The 5,304-nt window shown below is 35.6% G+C and overlaps 1 protein-coding gene across 1 annotated transcript in view; it reads left to right on the top strand.

The window, feature by feature from the left end:
- The first annotated feature begins 366 nt into the window (after positions 1–366).
- The window catches only part of arhgap9 (Rho GTPase activating protein 9), a 51,134-nt gene continuing 46,196 nt past the window's right edge, over positions 367–5,304 (top strand). Inside the window, 1 exon segment of the mRNA XM_041980906.1 lies at positions 367–590. The gene's annotated coding sequence lies outside the window, so the exon portion shown is untranslated.

The raw sequence follows: 5,304 nt of genomic DNA, 5'->3' as shown, positions 1-5,304 counted from the left end.
TAAACCAGTAAAAATGGCGGAAATGTAGTTTTCGGGTTAGGGCTGTGGCGGTGATAGAAACGGAAACTTCCTGGTTATTAGACTACATTTCCCATTACGCCTTTGCGCATTGCGACTTCAACATCATTTGGGGTAGGCTTGTTTTGTTTCTTTGAACCGGATCTGGCAGGCAGAACTAGTCTCTCATCTTAAAGCATAAAGTGCCGGGCGACGGTGTGCAGTTAATTTAACGCACCACAGGACTGTTTTATTTCCAGTAATCTCATTGGTTCTATGTAAAATCATAATGCATGATTGTAGCCAATCTTAAACCACCAAACCCCAAAGAGCGCAAGCTATTTTTTATCTGCTTAAAGGGCGAGCAAGCGCTGTCGTCATGGGATGTAAAGGTAACTAGTTCCCAGGAGTGAATGTTATAATTTGCAAAAGTGCACGGTGGACTTTTCCCCTTGTGCTTTCATTAGCTCAGCTATGTAAGGTTATCAATACTAGGAGAAAATCGCAATAAACTTATTCAGACAAAAACGCCAATCTCCCTGCAGTTCACTCCAAAAATACAACTGAGCTGTCACCATTTACGTCGCTGCAAGGTGAGTAATGCCTTGTATCTCACAGGCAAAGATGAGACCGGGCAAGTTATTTTCTCTAGAAATATAAATGTTATATTTTGGCCAAATGTGAGGCCCGCTCCTTGTGATTTTTTCTTATGTGTTATTAGTATAAATATGGAATCAGAAATTGCTAGAGTTTGCTCTACAAAGAAAAACAACACAAAATACAGGTGCTTTGACTGTATTGTGCCTAAGTAAAAGAGTAAAGATCTTTTTTTACCTGATCTGAGTATCACAGATGTAACATTTTACAATATTTACGTTACGTTATTACATCCTATATATATATATATATATATATATATATATATATATATATATATATATATATATATATATATATATCATATTGTTGCTATATAACAAAAGTCTCTGCTAAAGAAAGAAATATTGACTAACTGGATAAGAAACATTTGTGTGTGTGTGTCCAAATAAGTGTGGGGCAAAGATAATCCTTCACAATTAGGTCATGCCTTATACATTTACAGTTAGTATAATAATAGACCAGCTATTTCCAAAACAAGTTATTTTGTTTCCATGGTATACCATCAAACCACATGTAGCCTGTGCTGTCACATCTACTCAAACTTTGAAATGAGCCTCAAAGAGCCATTTTAACCTCCAAATTTTTCCATTAAAGTAGCATCTTTTACTTTTCACTTTGACGTTCAACCCTTGCATCTAATAACAGATTCCATTTTGTTTACAGGCTTTATACTACTTTCTTGTTTTAATATCAGTAGACATTGTTCAAGCATTATGCATTGTTTCAGACACAATCACCCCACTGTTGGTGATCTGCTTAAATGTCACTTAGATAAGATGCAATTTACATGTCACATATTTTGCAAAGAAATATTTGCATGCGCTTGCATGTGAAGAAGCCCTGATATGCTACACAACTGCATGGACAGGTTAACCACAGGGTGTGATGGAAACAGTTTTACTGATACATTGCATTTTTGCTGTTTCATAATCGTTCTTTAACTCCATGCAAAGCTGGAGATTTTCTCCATTTTTTTGCCAGCCTGTGACGAAACAGGCTTGAAAGATTACTCTCCACTTGCGACTTTTCTGATTAAAAGTGCACTGTACCTCGTGCAGTATTAGGAAGAGGGCCACAAATCCACGGTAATAATTACTAACATGCCCCACACACTACTGTTGTAGATAGTGTTAAACATGGACTAAGACAACGAAGACTGATGTTGTGATTTTACTGGTCAGCTAACACTGATGCTTTATATTCTTTGAGTATATCTGTGGGATGAAACCTTTAGTTGTTTTGAAGCATGCTGCAGCACAACCTTATCTCACTACTACGCTTTGTCCTGTTCGCACCAGGAAATGGCCACAACAGCCTACTGGCACCTACTGGCTTTGTTCTTGATTTGATTGTGTGGTAGTTCCAAGTAAGTTCTCATGGTTGAAAACTTCATTTTGTGAAATCCTGTGTTGCTAGGGAGGGTTGCCTTCATATTTCCCACCTTTTATTTGTGCAAAAGCACCACATGTTATTGTGTCATTTTTTTTAGAAGTGGTGAGAGTTTAAAACAAAGTCACATAATGATTAAGTTGCACTTAAAATACATTGTATTTGTATTTAAAACATGCACAGATTGTGTAATCTGTTCACCAAAATAAAACAAATATAGCCAACAGAAAAAAGGGTGATTGTTTTCACAGTTTTATAGTTATTTACATCCTATTTTGAGTCCTATTTATTTACCCAAACAAGGGAGATAATAGAAAGAAAGGAAGGAAGGAAGGAAGGAAGAAAAAGAAAGATGAATTTATCTGATAACACTTTTTTAAGGCTTTCTTTTAAAAACCTGTTGTCATTACTGTGTCAGGAACATCTGATTTTGTTTTTTATTACTGTAATTGTGGATCAACTAAACTAAATAGCAATCTCAAGAAACCCCATCTTGAATAAGTATTAGATGGGATTTTGTAGAAAAATGTCTAACAAATACAGATATAGATTTAAGAGTTGCTGATACGTCAAATTTCCATCATTCACTTATTTTCCTGATTGTTTTCTTTGATAGTAATTACACTGGTCATGTGGTTAACACTCGCAAAGACTAATTTCCAAACCTGATCAAGTTGTGACTTAACTGTAAATTATGCAACACCATTATTTTTTAAATTAGCTTTGAACTAAGAAAATCAGTTTTAAACATATCTCTCCCCCTCAGTTTAGCTTTTATTCTCTATTATGAGTTTAACCATTACTGGGTAGGAGCACTCGTTCACACAGGTCTTGAGGCCACAAATACACTCAGCAGTTCACTTGTTTACTCTTGCACTACAAAATAAGAGCATGACAAACCAACAAAATCAGACATGCTACATTGCTGCATAGATTGATTTGATGCACATGTATGCCCATGTTATCAGACCACCTGCAACATAAGATGATAGTTGAGTTTAATTTAAAACAGATTAGGTACACTCCACTACAGATTTATCACTTTGGCCAAGATCAAGAACAGAACCGAAGTCACCATTTCAAACCTGGACCATAACCTGTGTGATGAGTCACGAAGACCGTCTACTGCACAGCATCGATTCATTTGCTGCAACATGCACATGTGGTTGGACCGGCTGCAACAGTGGAGCTCAGATGATGACACACACAAAGACAGTTCGTGTCTTCTTCAGTAGGGATGCCATTAAAGCTTTGTCATACCACTGTACAGTTAAATGTTTAAACAGCAATGGCTTTCAATGTTTAGGTTTAAAGTATTGTACACTTAATTTTTAATGAGTGTGGAGAAGCCAATGATAATGTTTTCTCTTTAGTTAGTCTTTAGTCTTTAGTTAGTCACTTTTATTTATTCATTTCTGGAAGTGGGTTGTGTGAAGGTATTGTGGGCTGTCAGTTTTTGCTTGTGTGAGTGATTGAGGTTTGACTCAAACCTAATGTAGATACATAAATACTCATAAGTTCATGTCAATCCCTTAAAACTCTGTTCATTTGTAATAACTATTAAAAAAACAGGATTTAAGAAGAGATCATTTTTATCAGTTTGTACAGAAATGCTCTGCTTATTTCTGAATTCTGATTAACTCAGTTAATCTGAGTTTTTTTTTTAACTGATTAGACTTAATCTCTGATTATATTAATCTTTATTGCAGCAATTTTAAATAACTTAATTCTAAAATAAAAGAGTTCCAGTCACAATTTCACACAGCCCAAAAAGAGGACCTGAACCTTTTCAAAACCCAAAGATAACCCCAATTAAGTCACATATTTTAGGCATTTCAAATGCAGCCTGTTATCAAAGTTAGAGCCAAATATTTGTTGACATTTTATTGCAGTCATAAACACAATGTCATATGCATGATTGTAGCTGAATGACGGTGACATTTGGCCAAGACACTGGAAAGCACAATAAGAAGAACTCCAATAAAAAGGAAGCAATCGTTCTTGTTTATCCACCATATGATGTTGTCTAAATGAAATCAGCTCCCGATTAACATAGTATATTGTACTAACTGCACAACTCATCATGTTCTGTTTTAATCCAGTTTAATCCTGCTTTTACCTTTAATATCAGTGCAATAATTTTTATTCATGAGTAAACAGCACTATGGTCATGACAGATATTCTGATTATTGTGGAAGCACAGGAAAATAAAATCCTTTTAAATCATAGGCTTGCTGTTTCCTAAACTGTGACAGGATTTACATTAAATAGTTTGCTGGAACAGTTGGTTAATATTTTAGTCAATCACAGCAAAAATGTCTAATTTTAGTTTTAGCAATTTATTTGTGCAAAGTAGCCACATGCTGCTCATTCTCTGGCTGCAGCTTCTAATACTGCATGATGTACTTTATAATATATCATTATAAACTGGATATCTTTATTTCTTGGTTAGAAAACAGCAACAGAAAACTGAATGAACCTGCAGGTCCTATGGGTAATCACTTTAACTGGTCTTTACTGTTGGACATGTTGTTATTTGTGTAATGCTCCTTTATTGAACAAATAACCCCCTGCAGACATCAAAGCTGCGTCTGTCTGTGTGCTCGTGCCGCTCTTCTCTACCGCTTGCCTCGGGAGGTTTAGCTCCTTTTTCCTTGTGCCTCGGCCTTGTGCTCACTTCGGCTGCACACAGCTAAAAGTGGGTCTTCGACTCGTCTGATAGCTTTTGACAGCTCACTCTCATCCCTGGTGGATCAATGGAGCTCAGCACTTTTCATTAGAAACATCAATGTACCGCACATTCCCACAGGCTCAGCAACAACAACCCACCAGCCCAGTCAGTAAAAATTCATTTAATTTTCATTCCGTCATGGATCACACTTGACTTTGTGTTGCATTTTATTTTCTGCAGGTTGAACATGAAGAAATTTCTTCTTTGTGTCAACAGCTTGTTTTTACAGGCAATGCACTGCAGTCAACAGTCACCTTTTGAATGAAACAAAAAACATTATTATTGAATTAGATTTGGGATGCATTGAATAAATAATACTTTTTATTCCTCCCTCACATTCTGTTTGCCCGCTCCATACAACAAACATTACACAGTAAGATTCATATAGTTTCTTTTCATATTATTTTTTAAGATAGACTTTAACAAAGAAACAAATCTGTTTATATATTGACATTATATATTTTTACGTTACTTTGATAATGTATGAAGAAATGCTGAAAGAATGAGTCATTAACAGAAAAACCATA

This window comes from Melanotaenia boesemani, chromosome 3 (assembly GCF_017639745.1).
Source record: "Melanotaenia boesemani isolate fMelBoe1 chromosome 3, fMelBoe1.pri, whole genome shotgun sequence".
Lineage (NCBI taxonomy): Eukaryota > Metazoa > Chordata > Actinopteri > Atheriniformes > Melanotaeniidae > Melanotaenia > Melanotaenia boesemani.
Note: the sequence above shows the minus strand (reverse complement) of the source record. Positions and strands in the feature narration are given on the sequence as shown.